Consider the following 19,221-nt stretch of genomic DNA (forward strand, 5'->3'; position numbering starts at 1 on the left):
CACCATTTATTTATGTAAGGATCATTATATTGGCTTAGAAAGGCATTATTCTTAGAGCATTTCATGAAGGAAGCTCCCCGATCTAGATATGTTTATATTTGATAGTTATCTAATGCGGTCAGGATGATGAGTTCCAAGGTATAGTCTTGATGTTGACTACGGTTTTGGTTTTATAACCTGATGGTATAATCTTGACATGTGATAAGCCTATGATAATCTAAATCATAGGGAGATAGCTTTTGAAGCTTGGAATGATCTATCATGGCATGATCCATTTATTTCTGGAATTTGGGAAAGAAATTCAATATTGCAAAACTATTTAAAAATGTTTTTGAATAATGAAAATGAAAATCTTTGGATACTCTGATTTGAAGTTCAAAGATGTTGTTGAACTTGACGTGGAATCTGATTGTTGATTAAATCATTGATATTTTGTTTTGAACATCCATCTGTATATATATGATGTGCATAAAACCTGAATAAATTCACGAGTGAGCTGCTTCATTCACATAGGGTTGCCACCGAGTATCCTTTAAAATATTTGCATGAGATATTCTATCTTTTAGGCCGAGACATTTCTCCTATGATATGTGACTGAATGAATTTATTGCTGATATTTGAGATTATTGTTGATAAGCACATCTGGATGTTTCTTTAATAGTAGAATTTCCATGATATCTTGGATGAGAGGTCCATAACATGACCGAGGTTGAATACGATGTTTCTTTAGTATGAGAACTCCCATGATATCTTCGATGAGAGTTCCATAACATGACAAAGGTTGAATATGATGTTACTAGCATGGCTAACTGTGAGGCAAGATGAATAAGCTCCTTAGAGAGATATTTGATAAGATCTGGATATGAAAAGGATACATTGTGATGACATAGAGTGAGATCTGATTGGAAGAAAGTCCCATATTTATAGTTGGGACAAGATACTCTCATATATTGAGACAGTGCAATTGTTCGAAACAAGCTTAGGCTTGTGGTTGGCACCTCCTTGAGAGGGAGGGTGATTATGGTACCATTTTGTGATTTATATGATTATTTATGTTTTGACATGATATTTGTTTTGATGCCGTGTATGAATAGGAAACAATTGCTATTGACACATGAAAATACCAGATTTGAGTATGATGAGAGCACCGTTGATCGAGAACACTGAGCCAACTCTTCCTCCTGGTTTGAGCTCCCATGGTGAGGAATTGAGGTAGAAGGTCTCTTGGGGTTGAGGGAACTTTGGAAAATAGGGTATAACCCCTATCTGTTACCCATAGGGTTGGAAATGGTGCTCCCCTATATTCATAGGGACAGAGAATGTTGTTCCCCTATTTGGTATTTGCAGAGTATACCCCAGTTGGCATCAATACCCACAAGCAACGCTTGTCAGGAATACCAATCCTCATTTGCCCAACAAGTTGAGAGTGTACTTGGGGTGTAAAACCTAAGTCGATTATGATGTAGGTGTTCTACAACATGAATATTCAGGGTCATTGATGGGAAGATTTGTAGGTGATAGGATGGTTTGAGATAACCTTATGCAATTTGAGGTTGAGGTTGAGCTCCCTAATGAGATCCTAGGGTCAAGATGTTCTCCCCTATGTGTTTGGATATCCTATTGCTTGATATGGAGTTGTAGATGTATATCTCCCCCATGAGATTTTGGGTCAATATGTGTTCCCCGATGTGGTTCTAGGTTGAGATGTGCTACTTGATGATATGCTCTCTGACGATGATTGATGATGATCTAAGTAAAAGCCTGTTGGTTGAGATTCCAAGTAACCGCCTGATGGATAGAGGGTGGAACCTTAGGCTCCCCCTCAATAAGAAATTCTTCTTCTTCTAGATTCAATAATGTTCAACATACAAGCAGGAACAATCAAGAGACAAGCGGGAATAACCAAGGAGTAGATTGAGAGGACCATTGATGATTTGTGATGATGAGATACTTGAGGTGGTCATGGCATGATGACTACATGATAGATATGATTGGTGATGATACGTGAAGATACTGGAATGGCATATTGATTGATGGACGGATATTGGCAGGTGGAATTCTCCCTAGTTGAGAGGGAGTGTTAAGCTTTTCAACTACGGTCAAATTCCACCTTGGAATGCTCAAATGACTGAGATTATGATTTCATTAGATTCCTCTTTTCAAGAGGACCAAAATTGACCTAGAGATCACCTTATTTCGATGAATGAAAGTTGGTTTTTGAATTTATTTATTCACTCATGTATTTTAAGATAGGCTGGTCCAAAGCACATGTTAAATTGGGTAGGTTGGGCTCAACCCCAAGTGGACCCTCATGAAAGCCTATAAATAGAAGAGAACTCATGATCATTTGCAGACATTGATCAAGCCATCTTCTCTTCTCTTATTTTCTTGGTTCGCACAAGTCCGTCAGAGGAAAGTTTAAGAAAGGATCTAAAGTCTAAGGGTCGAAGCTCACACTTATCTAGGTTTTTTTGGATCTGAGACCTTGGCACCGAACTAGGAATTTATTTTCCTAAACGCTTGCACACAGTGGTCCTAACAACAACCAGGGAGACTTGGATGTTGGCACAATGTGTTATGGGAGCATCCAGGGTTTCAAAGATAGATCAGGTTGTATTAGTCCCCGAACGCTCACATAGAGTGGTCCTGAGAGCATCCGCGCTTCCATAGACATTGAAAAGTAAGCCTTATGATATTTTCCAGGGTTTGAGGTAGATATGGGTATGTTTAACCCAGAACGCCCTCATCTAGTTCCCTTGGGAGCATCCAGATCTGTTCTAGATGTAGTCTTCCTGTTCTGCAGAGAGCATTTGGGACTGCTATAGACGCTCGCACAACTCCTCCTCCCTGAATTCAGGACTCATAGATGAGATTTATGTATTCCAAAGATTTCTCTAAGTGACAACAATGTTCAACAGTTTGCAATAGTTGACTACAGTCTATGACAACACTCTATAGTCCTTAGAATCAGGGTTGTGATTATAAGCATGATTAGATATGTTTCATGGATATCATAGTTGTTTTGTTACATATATAAAGTTATGGATCATTGTAATATCTTTTTCTTAATCATTTGATGAAGATATAAGAAGAAGAATGTTTGCAAGGGTTTTCACCATAGTGTGTTTTTCCCTCGTGTCAAACCAATCCTGGTGTCTCTATGTGTGTGAATGCTTTTCTTCTATTATTCATTTATGTTCCATTGCATTGATGATGTTGTTGTTCTTTCTATATAATTGCATATGATGAAAAATAATGGTGTAGATATGAATAATGTAATGATGATATGGGGTGAACTTAATGTATTAATGAATAAATGCAATTATCAAAGCAAAGAACAATGTGGAACTATGAAAAATTAACATGGTATCAGGTTTGGGCTGAAGAAAAGCCATGGAGATCACCCTCATGATGACACCTTTGATGGAAGCAAGAAGAGGATGGTGGAGACCTAAAATAATTATATGTTTTGAAGAAAACCCTAGGCAACCTGATTACTAGGGTTTGATGGATTGTATGGGGTTTGATGGATTGTATGAGTTTAGAGGAAACCTTGGTTTATGGAAAGAATATGAGATATGGAACCTAGCTAGTCAATATGAAGATGCTCAAGCACTTGATAAAGATTTGATGAAGCCCTGGTTTAAGAGGGAGAGGATCACCTCTCATTGAAGATAAGTATTTCTTAACTTATGGTGCTACTTTTGTTTAGACCTATGGATATGATGATTATGTTTATTACTTATAATTCCTGCATATGTATTTGAGTATATGGATGTTTCTAACCTCCGTGATGAGATGTGATGAGTAGATCCTTCTTGAGGATCATTTTGAGATGGATAAAAGAAAAGCTAGATTTGGTAAGCACTAAAGAGGTACTTGATGAAAACGGTCTCGAGCACTTCTATTAGCCTATGTCTAATGAAAAAGTGCACAGGTATTTGAATACCATAAGGTATGCATGATATGTGGCATTGATGGTTCGATAAGCCCTAAGACATGACGAGAATGTCTCTTTTGTTGATAGCTCATACATGCATATGAATGTGACTTTGATCTATGTTTCCTATGATGAAATAATGCACCTGGTGTTGAACATTATGATCTTCCTAAATTTTATGAGGTTATCTAATGTTGATACATTGATACACTCGATGTTTGGATAACATCCATTTGTTGGACATATTTATCGTATAAATAAGGCTAGCACCTTGAATCTAGTAAATTATACTCTTGATACTTGTCATGATGGATTTCATATAGAAGGATAGCTCATTGAATCCTATACAAGAGTCTGTTGATAATGCTTGTTATAATCATGATGAAATCATATGGAAAGAGAGATTGTCACTCTCATTGTTTTGATCCAGTTTAATAAGGAGGAGGTCAGTTTAATGGTTTTTTTTTTTTTATAACAAAAAAAAAATGAGGTTGGCATAGTGTGTTATGGGAGCATTCAGGGTTTCAAAGATAGATCGATCTGTATTAGTCCCCAGATGCTCACACAGAGTGGTCTTGAGAGCGTCCGGGCTGCCATAGACGCTCGCACAAAATCCTTATGATAGAATCTAAGGTTTGAGGTAGAGTTGGGTATGCTTAAACCCAGACGCCCTCATCCAGTTAACTTGGGAGCATCCATATTTGTTCCAGATGCAGTCTTCCAGTGCTGCAGAGAGCGTCCAAGACTACTATAGACGCTTGCACAAATCCTCCTCCCTGTGTCCGTGACTCATAGATGATATTTATGTATTTAAAATATTTTGCTCAGTGACAATAGTGTTTAGTAGTTTCCAACAGTTGACTACAGTCTGTGACAACACTCTACAGTCCTCAGAATTAGGGTTGTGATTATAAGCATGATTAGATCTGTTTCATGGATATCATAGTTGTTTTTTTAAATAGCTAAAGTTATGGATCATTGTACTCTCTTTTTCTCAATCATTTGATGACGATTTAAGAAGAAGAATATTTTCAAGGGTTTTCCCCATAGTGGGTTTTTCCCTGGTCTCAGACCAATCCTGGTGTCTCTATGTGTGTGCATGTTTTTCTTCTATTTTTCCTTTATGTTCCGTTGCATTGATGATGATGTTGTTTTTTCTATATAATTACATATGCTGATGAAAAGTGGTGTAGATATGAATAATGTAATGATGATATGGGGTGAACTTAGTGTATTAATGAAGAAATGCAATTATCAAAGCAAAGAACAATGTAGCCCTATGAAAAATTAACACCTCACATGTGTCTCCTTCTTGAATTGACACCATCTTCTCTATTGTCTTTTTCCTCTGAGTCATGAAGTATTTTCCTATCTCTATGACTGGCCCTCAAGTGAGATTGCATTTGTTTCTACCAATTCTAGATACTTTTTAGGATAACTGCATTGATTTCTACTTGCATTTCTTAGGCTTTTACTAGCTTTTCATTATCGGCCTCAAAAGCTTCTCACCTTAGCCTTCAAGCTTCTCATGGTGTCCAACTAGTATGGGGAGTGATTCCATTTCTCTTGGCCAACTGATCTCTCTTCTTCATTAGCTCTAATCCCATCACCTCCATGCTGTGATTGATTGAAACTGTACTCAACCATTTAAGTCCTCATTGATGTAACTTATATACTTTATGATGCCTATGATGTGTTTTCAACTACACACATTGTTAGAAATTTCAAAATAATAAATAAACACATAATCATGACCATGAGATTGCATTCATGGTTCTTCCATGAGGTTTTCTGCTTTGAAAAAAAACCATGTTAGTTTGCAAACACATTTACAAATCATATGCATCAATCATTCAATACATTTATCATGATAATTAGCAATAAACATCATATTTATGGCTATGGTTCTGCTCTCAGCAAGCTGTTGTCAACCAAACAATTTACACTAGCATAAGTTTACTAGCAAAACAATAATCAATAATTCAAGCTCACTTTTAACACCTTAATAGTTAATTAGTCAATTTTCAAAATCATCAATTACCTGTGACGAAGCCCATCCAGTCCAAGCGTTGAACCTAGATGCTTTGATACCACTCTATAATGTCACTCGGCCCCTCAAGTTACCATTAACACATACTTAAAAAAAATAAAATAAAATAATTGCCACATTCCTCTAATGGTAACCTAAGGGGTTGGGTGAAATTACATGTTTGATCTCATGCTAGAAAAGATAGCTTTCAAATTTATTTGAAGATATTATTTTCCATTATTAGTACAAATATATCCAATATGAGATTGTGTATCATTTTCAATCCATGCATTAAAGTTTTTGAAAGTTTCAAAAGCTTCAGATTAGTTCTTCAATAGATAAACCCAACACATTATGGTGTAGTCATCAATAAAAGTCAGCATGTGTTTATTACCATTTTCAGAAGGAACATGCGAAGGGACACACAAGTTAGAATGAATGATTTCAATATTTCTATGTGCTTTAGAATGAGAGTCGTGAAAACATTGTTTTTCGTGCTTTCCTAAGATACAAGCATCACATTGCATAAGTTTCCTAGGAATGGTTGACAAACTAGTAACACCATTTCTCTTCAATAAGCACATACTCTCATGGTTCAGTTGTACAAATATGGCATGCCATAATAGATTGGATGGTATTGTACCTTCATCAATTTGAGAACTGTATGCAAAGTTTTGTGCACAAGAAAAGGTTCCTTGTAGCTTCAAAAGTCTTTATTCTTCTATCCCAATCATGACAAGTGCATTGTTTGACGATTTTCTGACCCCAATCTTTCCATCAAACACATGGAATGGAGCATCCTTGCTAGAAGATGTTAACCAAATACAACAAGTTTCTCTTCAAATCCAAGAGGTAGAGAACATCATGTAGAAGAAAGTTTGGGAGACCAAGCCATTTGGGCTTGATGGTGGCAAGCCCTAATGGCTTGAGTTTTGACTGATCTACAAATTAGACTGCTCCATCAACAATATTAGTGAATTCTTAAAAGAAATATCTTCTAAAAGTCACGTGTAAAGTTGCTCTTGAATCAAGCCACCCTACATCTTTTCATGAAGCAAGTGAAGCATTAAACAAGTCTTCAGTTACTCCAATATTTCAATATCCATAGCATAATGAGCGGATTTGGGTTCTTTACCTTTCCCTTGATGTGGTGATTTTCATTTCTCTTCATTCCTTTCATATCTAATCTTGTCCCAAGAGATCTTACATGTGGAAGCATCATGTCCATTTATGTTGCATCAAATATAATGAAGATCAAGACTTCCTCCTTGATAATGTTTGCCCCTCTAGCTCTATTATTCTTCCTTCCACATCCTCTTCAACCACCTCTTCCTCTAGAAGAATCTTGTGCATGATTCTTCTCTTTCTGTGCAAGGAAAACAACTTCTTCAAAAGACTGAAAAACTGTCTTATTCATCCCAGAATATTTCTCTCTTTTAGCAAACTTCTCCTCAAGAGAGTCAAAGGGAAATCTCCTTAAATTTTCCACTAGCTTGTAATGACTCAAGATAATGGGAATAAGTGGGATACAGTACCTTGAAAATTTTTTGTGAGAGGAACATCTATTTTAACTTTGGTAGCTTCTATATCATGCAAAATATCACTTATTTCTAAGGCTAAGGAAAGGGGATCATCACCTTACACTTCAAGATTAAACAAGTTGATCATTAATTAGACTACTTCAAGCTTAGAGTGTGAGTCATAAAAGTATTTCAATTTATTTAAGGCTTAAAAAACATTGCTAAAAGTTGTAATATGATGACTCACCTCTTAATTGAATGATGTTGCAATCAAGACATAGACCTTTCTAATCTTGTTCTCCCATATGGCAAGCTCTTTGTTAGAAATGGGCTTTTAAGGAGGATTGCCAACTTCCCCTTCACAAACTCCTTTCCACAACTCATTGAAGATGAGGGTTTGCTTTATCTTCCTAGACCATTCATGGTAGTTCCATTTTGTAAAGAGAACTACTCCAACTATAAAGATGAGTGAATGCATTTCTGCAAAACTTCAGCACTGGGCCTTGAATAGACAAAAAATTGCTAAAAAAATCTCTTAATAGAGACTCATCATACATGCATCTTCTTAAAAAAATTAATCAAAATAAAACAACATATAACATCATATATTCGAATGGTTCAATATATATGAATGGTATTCAATGTAAAACAAGAAATTCAACACAATTTCAATGCTCCATCAATTTGAGCCCAATTCAGCTTACACATATACTAATCAAACCTTATAGTATTATGGATATGACATACCACAAATACATGGTCTTCAAAAAATATTTATGCCATCACATACGGTCTTCAAAAACTATTCAACACACATATGTGCAGTATTCAATTCATGCACCATATGCTACATGATATTCAACACAAAACATTCAATTTATCATTACCAAAGACAACCCTCAAAAAATTCAACGAACAAGGGGAATATATTCATAGCATATCATTACACAGTCTTCAAAAATATATATACGATCCATAAAATTTGAACACACATCCACCAACATACAATTTTCATTCAATGCAGAGGCATATGGCGTAATAAAACCAACATATAAGAGCCAACACAATTGTAACACACACCAGCATAGAAGAGCCATCAACACATACAATGTGATACCTTACATACTATAAATCATCATGCAGGAGTTACGCACCATGGAAACATCAGCCATGACTTGCAAAGTTCAATGTACAACACAATATAACATACCAGTCACCATTTTATCACATCATACACTATAGTTCAGGATCTCAATCAACACTACTTCAATGCTTAATGCAGAGGAGCAATAGAACACATAGGGTTAACCATTGCTTCAATGCTCAATGCAGAGGTGCAACACACATTGCTTCAATGAACAGGACACGGCTCCCTTCAACGCATACAAACCAACGCACATGCTTCACAAATATACACCACAACAATGACCAATTCAACGCAACTATGACCCTTTCAACCCTTGGACAACAACATTCCACATATAGAGAAACATAAACCAACGTATAAGTTTAGTGTGAAAAATTTAAAGGCATCATTCAACGATTCAACAGTTTGGCTATCATAGGTTTCAATGGACAATGAATAGGGACAAGAACTTTATACATTCAAAGGACAAAGTAGGGAAAATTGCAGGAGTTACATAACATAAAACTAAATTGCAGGAGTTACATAACATAAAACTAAATTGGGACTTGTTGCTCTGATACCATGTCAAACTAAGTTATAATATTGAATTTTCATGAAAACTGTATTTTCTACAATAATATTGAATTTTCATGAAAATTTGATCAAGAGATTTCTAAATTTGAGATTATTAAATTTGTATTTTCTACCATAATATCGAATTTTCATGAAAATTTGATCTAGATATTTCTAAATTTGAAATTAGATACTTTGCTGATTGAATGTGGTCAGGGATCCTACAGAATATCTGCCATCCAATCACCTTCAAACTGTTGGAAGCACCTTAACTTAAGACGCTGGGCTGCCGAAGCCGCGGAACATGCTGCTCAGTCTCCACATCGCAAGAAGAGGTTCCGCTCTGTTAGATATTCAGGATTCACCGCACAGAAGCGATCTCGAACATCCCTTATGTATGTCATTTCTTTATCAGTAATAAGAGCATTGATAGAGTAAGATGAATGTTAACCAACACAAAAAGAACTCAAATTCCTTATTTCGTAAAAAAATGTAATAAAAACACATTATTATATTACTTGAGTTTATTTTTTATGATAGGCGTACAATTTCTGAGAGGTGGTGGCAGCGAGTAGCTCAGAGGTGGCAGCAAGGCTGTGACACAATTGCATGGCAAGGTCGTGAGTGAACTTTGGATAAAATGTGTTTTGATGCCTATTAAATTTACAGCCTTGGTAATTTTCCCTTTTGCCTCTTTTTTTAAGAATTATAAGTATTTTGCAGTTTCAAATTTCTTGTGATTTTCCCTTTTTTAACCTGTAAGGAATGTTTAGAAAATGCTTCTTAACTAACCATTGCTTTTCCATTTTATGGCATTTTGTGATTATTTCATGGCTTCAGACATTCTTAGCTGGTAATTAACATTTTTGCCTCTTTTCTTTAGCGATTACGAGTATGCAGTTTCAATTCTTTTTTGATTTTCCCCTTTTTTAAGCTGCAAGGAATGTTTAGAAACTGCTTTCTTTATACTCAAAAGAAGCATAATAGCTGGGCCAAAGAGATCGTGACAAAGAGGTGCTCCTCCTTGTCAAAATCACTCAGTACTTGCAACTGGCCCAAAATAATTAGTGGTGCCTACAGGGTAATTGAACTTTGGTGGGTGGGATGATTTGCGTCCCTCTCCGCGGCTAAACCGCTACTCCATGGTAGTTTTTATTTTATTTTTAATGAGACATAAAAAATTTCTAAATATTTTTGAAAACAATATATATGAACCTTTCTAAAGCTCTGACAAACCTACAACAGAATCTAGTTTCCCCAACACCGGAGCTCTATGTTTGATTGAGTCATTAAGAGTCTCACAGAACCATGAAACTTCTCCAAATTTCTCATCTATTGGAATTGGCCTCACATATTCCAGAGGTTCTGTCGTTGATTTCTTGCGTCTCTTTTTCTTCGGATTAAGTCCTGATTGAAAGAGTGACAGCTATGGGCTTGGTTTTAATCCCATGTTTCTCCCTCTGGGCTGTCAGTGCTGCTTACCTCCTTCCTCATGACTGTTACTCTGCATGTCCTGACCTTGTGGAGTAGGGAAGCTGAAGGGATTTTAAGTTAGCATTGAATTCAATTGATTTGAACATAAACTTATGAATGCAATGTTGAGAAATAATTACTCCTGAAAACGATTTTTTTTGCTTTATTCTTGGTGCTTCTTACAGTAACTTTTGGCTACAGATGGTAGATCGGTCCTGGGACAGGCAGCCTCAGGAGGCAAATAGCAATGTTGACACAGAAACATGGCTCTCTTAGAAAAAATGGTGGATCTTTTCAGCCTTTACGATCTCCAAGCAATGGGAGCTCCATGGAGGTAAGAATGGACTTCATCACCGATTGTTATGAAAAGCTAAAACTGGTCTAATGGATAAAGATTAGGCTAAAATCCAGGGGATAGACAGAGGTTCTTGTAAAACTGGTTTGAGAAACCATGAAACAAGTACTTCCAAGTGATTGATTGTTGGCACTCTTTCTGATCTAATATGATGTAACAGTCTATTATTCATATCATAATATTTCAATGATCGCTATGATTTTCCATTAAATCTTGATGGTTTCGATAACTTGTTTATATGAATTTATCGCATGACAAGTAAGATTTTAGTCCTGAAATTTCCTTGGATTTTTCTGTTCCTACAGACTTTAGAAACTTTTCATAAAATGGCTTTTCTAACCTTTTGTTAACTGATATGTTGTTGGAAAAATGTGTAAACTAATTCTAAACCTTTTCATGGCCTGCAGATCGAACCTCGTGATCGAGCTTTTACTCCCACAAGCTCTATGCTGGGTTTAAGGGTCAAGTCAGGGGATTCACGTTACAATCCCACAACTTCTACTGATATCCAACAACATTAAAAGAAACCCTAGTTTTAGATGTCTTCAGTTCATACTTGCAGAAAAAAGGTTGAAACTTGTAGAAAACAATCACAAATTAATGATGGGGAGATGGATTTTGGAGATTCAGGGTAGATGGAATTTCATTTAGTTCTGGTTTTAAAATTTTTCCTTACCTTGGAGCGTCCATCCTTTCTAGTTCTTGTAGCACTTCAAGGGATTGAAGACCATAGATATAGCCACTGCATTCCCCCATTCTTTTTCTTTGCACTCCTCTCTGCAATAACAAGAAAGCCATGGCAACCGTCAACACGGTAGCAGCCGACGCCATAATCAAGCCAGTCATGCAATTGTTGAAGGATGTTATTATAATGAATAATAGTTTGGCAGAAAACTTAAACCAAGTATCTTAAAGAGAACATCTTTCCTTAATAAACAAAGAACCAGATGTCTACAAAGTCCAACCCTGTCGTGAAACTTGATTGGCAAGACTAGCACTTCTGAACAAATTCTAAACTTCTGGTTCTCAAAATGTATTTCAGACAGAGTGAAGCGTATGGTTTACTAATTTGGCACGTGGCATTTGTAATGTGACGTGTCAGATTAGCCCTTCTTAAAAGATTACATGTCGCAAATCTCATAGGAATCTCATCTCACAAAAAAATATTGCATTGAAATATTACATGGGCACTTTTCAGATTACTTTTGAGTCCTTTTTGAAAATAATACTATGCAAAATCACATGTGCATTTAATATAAGGCAACATGAAATGATTCGTTCAAACCGTCAACCCTTCTGCTTTGTGCACATTTATTTTTTGTCCTTCATGCACACTTTCTTGACTTTTCAGATAGAATGGTGGTTGCGGTATTTTACGAAGGAACTTTGATATTTTGGAAATTTGGTACCTTAACACACTGTGCGTTGAAGAAACTAACCCGCTTTTTTGCAGTGTCGTTGAGCGTTCGTTGAGCGTTAGTAACGCTAACTCTTTCTTTAAAAATTTCAGCTGTTTTAATATGTTATCTTTAAACGCTTTCTCTTAATTTTTCAGCTGTTTTAATAGTTAATAAGTAAAAATTTCTAAAAAAAACTTGATTTTTCAAGCAAACTATACAACGATCCTAGCCTTACATTTGGAGAACCCTAAATCTAACACCTGTCACTCGGCTGGCTTGGTAACTCATTTCACGGAATAGGCTCCAGATGGCTAACATGCTATCCTTCTTAATAATGTAGGTGGCTCTTAACACCATGAAATGTGCGGCCATTAGTTCAGTTGAAGGTGTACCCAGGTTTGCAGGCTCACCCCCTCATCCGGAGAAGAATCAAGTCTGGAAAGGGGTTCCTTACGGTTTTTACTTTCGCAACAGGGGTTTCACTTGTCTCAATTTCACCTGCAATCTCCAGGACTGCATGGTCGGAGCAATGTCCACCACTTGCGAAGTGCTAAGGTGAGGGTTTGTAATTATTATGAAATTGTTACTATATTCTTTACTGCATAGTGAACCAACTCACAAACTGCAACGATGTTGACTACAGTCATCCCTGCTTGGGTGTGAGCCACGGTCCCTCTTGCAACAACAGGTAAGCATCGACTCTTAAACGCTCTTGTCCAATTTGGTCCTTCTATTGCATTGTTCATTAATTTTAACCCATCTCCCTTGTTTGCTGCAGGTAAGGGTTACCACGCTCAAATTCTGGGTACATTGAGGGCTATGTCCTCGTTTCTGTCTAACACATTATTTTCCCAGGTTCTTTTCTTGCTCTGCTCCATCACCAGAATAGTCTGAATGAAATCTTAAGTTATATGGTCATGGCTACTTTCCACCAGCGTTTTCTTAGTTTTTGTTTAAATAATATAGTTTTGTCGGATGGTATCTATGCATCCCACCTGTTGTAGTCTTACGAACCATTCAATGGTCTAAGGATTTTCTTTTCTTTTTTGTTTAACTTACACAGGACTGTAATTTTGTTTTGTTTTGTTAATTTCTCTTAGTTTTTTTCTTCTTTTTTAATTTATAGGGGTTCGTTATAATATTAGGACTCCAGTTTGTATCTAAACGTAGACCCACAACGAGTTAATTAACTAAATGCAATTTTGTTTTCTATGGTTCGCTTATTTAAATATTTTGGTGGTTATCTGATAGCGTTGTTTCCCTCTCTCAATATTTTGTTATGCTGTAATTTAGTTCGGATTATTTCCACATTACTCTCCAGGGTTGTATTCAAGTTTAGATATGTAGAATCCATATCAGAACTGTCACCATGGCTGACCTCACGGTTGGCCGGGGGACTTAATCTGGTGTGTTGTTTTTCAGATGAAAAATTGCATACTATTCTATCAGTTTGATTGTTTCTCGTTGGGAAATGATTATGTAATTTTCTTCATACATAGATGTTATGTTATGTGGTGAAGTTCCAGTCTAAGAAGCAGCCGAGCCGAAGACTAGCAATGTATAGTCAAACTGGAAACTAATACTAATACTTGGTTAGTCATGTGTCCTAGGCTTCTTTTGAACTTGGTCAATCTTTTGAACTTGGTCAATCGACTTCGCTTATTATTTCAATCAAGTTAATATACAAGATATTTTCGGCTTCGCTTATTATTTCAATCCAAGTTAATATACAAGCTATTTTCGGCAGGTATGCCGTGTGCAACGCGAACTTGTTTAATCTTGCATTCTTTTTCTTATTTTCGAAATTAAAACACCTTTTAACATAAAGATTAATTAATTTTAACATTGTAAGAAAATAACCCATTTATTTAAGTTACTTACATTTTTTTTTTTTGAAGTAATAGCCAAAATGAAAAGGGAATATCATAATCTAATTCAGCTTAACCATTTAATCTTGCATTCTTTTTCCTATTTTCTAAATAAAAACACCTTTTAACACAAAGGTTATTTAATTTAAACATTGTAAAAGAATAACCCATTTAATTAACTCGTTGTAACTTAAGTTACTTATGATTTTTTTTGAAGTAACCTATCCACTTAACTCATTAACTCATTGTAATTTAAACCATCTACCAAAACTTTTTCAAAATAACCCATCCCCTTAACTTGTGGCTGATGTGGCTGATGAAGGCCAATAAATGATGACCGAGTGGTTGGAGTGGGGAGTAGGTAGTGACAAGAGTGGTTTTGCAAGGTGATGGAAGATTGAAGGAGACTATACAAGGTACAATGATTAGGTTGCTAAAGTGAAGAATAAATCTTGAAATGGGGACTAAGTCTCGAAAGGTGATGAGTAGGGGGCAAGAGTGGTTGTTCAAGGTGATGGAAGATTGGATGAGTAAGAGGCAAGAGTGGTTGTTCAAGTTGATGGAAGATTGGAGGATACTACACAGGGTACCATGATTAGGTTGCTAGAATGAAGAATAAATCTTGAAACGGGGAGTAAATACTGAAAGGTGATGACTAGGGGGCTCTATTGGAAAGTAAACCTAGAAATATAATGACTAGATAGCAAGAGTGGTTATGCAAGGTGATGGAAAATTAGAAGAGAGTGCACATGTTACAAGGACTATTGTGACTACATTGGTGAAGAGAAAAATCAACCCCAAAAATAATAACCAAATGATAAAATAATTGATAATAAATAATAACCAAACAATCAAAATAAAAAATAAATTTTAATATATTTAAAAATTAATTAAATAATAATATAATATAACTTAAAAATATCCATTTTTAAACTAAAATTCTATTTCCAAAATAAAAACATCAAAATATTACATCAAAATATTACCTGCAATATTCTATTTCCAAAATAAAAACATCAAATAAAGATTATAACCTGCAATTTACTTTATAACATCTCGATAACCTGCAATTTACTTTATAACATCTCGATAACAGCATTTTTTAATTTCAAAAATTAGAAAATACCGTTACCATTGTTGCGGAGTGTGCAGATGCGTTTTCCATTTGAATTCATGTTAACCTTTATAGCCTGCCCAATTTGGCTTTCACATATCCTCTCCAATTACTTATAGCAGGCAGCCTGAATGAAGTAAAACTAAAGCCGGCACCAAGCTTACAAAAATCAAAATCGTGACGAGAAAGTCGTGATGAGAATGCATGCATAAAAGCAGAACCAACCAGCATTAGGGATCACTAAACTGCATATATTGAATTCGTCAATCATGCGTTTGAAAATAGAAATAAAAATAAATATGCAGTTTTTCGACATCACCCTTTCACAAAATCTTTGAAATTGTGATTATCATGAACCATCAGGAGAGTTACATTCTGTTAAATGAGTCCAACATAAAATTTCCAACATCGGCATGCCCAATTCAACAAAACTACGTTAAAAGATATCGCTATCAGTTTCAGAAGCTTAATTGTAAAAGCTTGGAGTACTTTGGGGCAGCTTGAGGTTTTGAAAAAGTCCTTTGTTAATGTGAGAGATGACACAGCTGCCACCTGCAATTGTGCCTTTAATCAGTGTGTCTAGATGCTCATCACCTCTAACTTAAATGAAAATTTGTAAATTGTGCCTTTAATCAGTGTGTCCAGATGCTCATCACCCCTAACTTAAATGAAAATTTGTAATTTGCATTTCTTATGGTAGAAGTGTATGGAAGTATATATATTTAAGTTAATTTGCATTATTTTAAGCAAGTTGCATTATATTATCCATCATATGTTAACATAGTTCAAGATAATACATTTATTCTATTTCAGGTCTCAGAGCTTATGATTGATTATGGATTTTTCCTTTTCTTCTTTTTCTTTTAGACATATCAATCTATTCTATGGGGTTATCAGGAACAATTGTAGAGGAGACAATGACTGCATTTTTATGAGACAATTCAATTGTCGGGGTTCAACAATAATTATTGTTTTCTTATCACTATCTAAGTAGTTTGAAGTTTGTGCCCACTCATTGATGAATCCAAGATTATGGTGAAGTCTCTTTCATTTCCAGTAGAGGGGTGGAGCCCCTGATCTAAGGGTTGAGATGGTGCTATATATGGATGAACTAAGTTTGAAGGAGTTGATTTGGCGGTAGGAGTCTTTTATTGCTACATGTTGTCCTAATTGTGAGCCAAAGAATTCTTAGCACCTCTTGTATCTTCTGGGTCTTGCCATTAGCGACTCTTTTTTTAACATCTAGGATGGGAGAGGGCCCTTGAGAAGGACAAGAATTATGAAAATGACTGGGTTGTTGACAAATCTTGCAATGGAAAACAATGTTCTCATAGTCCAACTACTGCATATAAACATCTCCCTTCCATTTGAGGAGGATTTTACCACGCAAATCTTTGTTGAGATCAATTTCAACACATATGAGAGCAAAGGTGACAATATCCTTCACAAGCCTATCAATGTCTAATTTAATGAAATAGTCTAGTAAGTTTTCCACATTGGCTAATATGTATGAATGTAGTAGATGAAAGGCTAGATTAGGGAGCCTTACCCATAAGTCAGATCCATCACGGAAAGATGATTACAATCAGAAAACAAATATTGAAAGGAGAGATCAGATCAGCCCCAAAACCAAGGTCCTTCATAAAAACCCTTAATATTTCTCGACGCCTTTGAAGAACACCACAAAAAATACTTTCTAGCAAAAATGAAGATTCATATTAGGGGACTAGGCCTGATGCACTCGAAGCTCTAATGTCGATGACTAAAACCCATTAAAGCAACAAATAATAACCTTTCATGAATACTTTACAGAAGAAATGTTAGATATAAAATGATCAACTTCGAAAGGTGGAATGCTTGCTTCATGATACAAAACAAAGGTTGGTCTTGAGAGATCATTCAGAGTTAGAGCAGAAAGCCTTGGATTTAGGGCATCGTTGAAGGATTTAAATTGGGAGAAAAGGAGCACACCCCCTCTTTTGGCTCGACCTTTTAATATTGCGACTATATTTATTGAAGCATCCATGGATATGACATGCGATTTCCATTCCATAATATGTCTACCTCATGCAGGAGTTGAAAAAGAATAGAGGGGATTCCTATTGGATTTTCAATTCTAGATATAAGTGATGAGATAAGATTTGTGACTTTCACTTGCATACAGAAAGAACCCCATGATATTGGCTTGATGTGAAAAAGAATAGAGGGGATTCCTATTGGAATTTCAATTCTAGATACAAGTGATGAGATAAGATTTGTGACTTTCACTTGCATATAGAAAGAACCCCGTGATATTGGCTTGATGGAGAAAAAACCTTGGTTGAAAGAAGTTTCCCCTAATGTACCAAATCTGTAACAATAACACTAATTTAGACAAAAGTGAGAGTTTGAAATGAAATGAACATGGTAGGGTTTCTATTGAAAAATATTATTGATTCTCACTTTTTCCCTTCATTACATTAGTAAAATTTTAATTCTTTATTTATTTTATTTTTAAATTTTGCCTTGCATTTTGGTCCTAAAGAGAATTAATTTTTTAGCTTATCAAATTTAATATCACATTATATAATATTGTAAATTTAGTTATTTATTAATTTTTTTTAATATAACACAATAATTTAATAAACATTGCTAGTGGATAATAGTAGGGCTATAAAAAAAATTATGAGTTGGACATTAAGGGTTGAAGGCACAATTTTTTTTTGAGTTGTAATAAAAGGTAATAAAAAATGTGAAAGGTAATGGTTAATAAGTTGATAGACAAAAAGGTTGGATAAAGAATCAAATTTACAAGTTAATAATAAGATAGCCAATATAAAATGTAAATAATGGTAGATCACAAAGAACATTAATTTTAATATTATAATTCAAATCATTTATCATTTTTTTTCAAATAATTCATTTATTTAACTGAATAAAACTTAATGTCCTTGAGAATTGTATAGTCAAAATTAAAAGGGATATAATTGTAATTTAAGTTATTTATCAAAAAAATTGAAATAGTTCATCCACTTAACTTTTGGGTGATGAATGTCAATGGGAACAAGCTACCTTAGATGATGACCTAGTGGTTGGAGTGAGAGTAAATCTAGAAAGGTGATGATCAGGTGTTGGAGTGGTTGTGCAAAGTGATGTTTAGTTGCATAATATGCTAAAGTGATGGCTAGTTGAAGAAGATTGCATAAGATGCAAAAGTGATGGCTAGTTGGAGGAGATTGCACAATATGCAATGAATAGGCAATTGGAGCTAGAGTAAATCTCAAAAAGGGAAGTAAATGATATGGATAGTTGAAGAGGATTGCACAAGATGTGATGAATAGGTAGTTGGAGCATGGAATAAATTTTGAAAAATGTGAGGTGATCTTAGAGGATGATAAGCAAGTAGGGAAACAAAAATGGACTGTGATGGAAAAATAACCTAAGTAGAAATTAAATTTTGATATACTTGAAAATTGCTTAAATAATCAAAATAAAAATAAAACATAATAATATAATTTAATAACTAGTACATTAGATTTTCGATACTCTATCTTATTTTCAAAATAAAAACATTTATTTACTTTAACATTATAACATTATAATGTACAATATACTTCATAACATATTGATAACTTAGACATTAAATATTATAAAATACCAATATCATCCACTGAACAAAGGGAAGAAGGAAAATTTATGTGGATATTGTTGGAGCGGGGAATAAGTTTCAAAATAGGAAGTAAATGTGAGTAAATTTTGAAATAGGAAATAAATACTAAAAATTGATAACCCAGTAATGGGGGAGTCAACTAGAAAGGTGATAATCACATGGAATAAACTATAA

General features: G+C 35.1%; 2 long non-coding RNA genes across 4 annotated transcripts; both read left to right on the forward strand.

The window, feature by feature from the left end:
* The first annotated feature begins 10,279 nt into the window (after positions 1-10,279).
* Positions 10,280-11,647, forward strand: LOC149178742 (uncharacterized). Its single transcript, XR_016258872.1, has 2 exons — positions 10,280-10,995; positions 11,424-11,647. It is a non-coding gene; the product is annotated as an uncharacterized LOC149178742 (long non-coding RNA).
* A 1,113-nt stretch (positions 11,648-12,760) lies between these two features.
* LOC149178743 (uncharacterized) lies at positions 12,761-13,978 on the forward strand. 3 transcript variants are annotated; one of them, XR_016258874.1, is made up of 3 exons: positions 12,761-12,971; positions 13,060-13,104; positions 13,916-13,978. It is a non-coding gene; the product is annotated as an uncharacterized LOC149178743 (long non-coding RNA). The 3 variants fall into 3 exon arrangements; XR_016258873.1 differs by lacking the exon at positions 13,916-13,978 and adding an exon at positions 13,272-13,351; XR_016258875.1 differs by lacking the exon at positions 13,916-13,978 and adding an exon at positions 13,195-13,259.
* The last annotated feature ends 5,243 nt before the right edge of the window (positions 13,979-19,221 follow it).

The sequence above is a fragment of the Pinus tabuliformis genome, chromosome 4_1, assembly GCF_031772625.1.
Source record: "Pinus tabuliformis cultivar Carrire ecotype Pingquan chromosome 4_1, CPIR1, whole genome shotgun sequence".
In the NCBI taxonomy this organism is placed as follows: Eukaryota; Viridiplantae; Streptophyta; class Pinopsida; order Pinales; family Pinaceae; genus Pinus; species Pinus tabuliformis.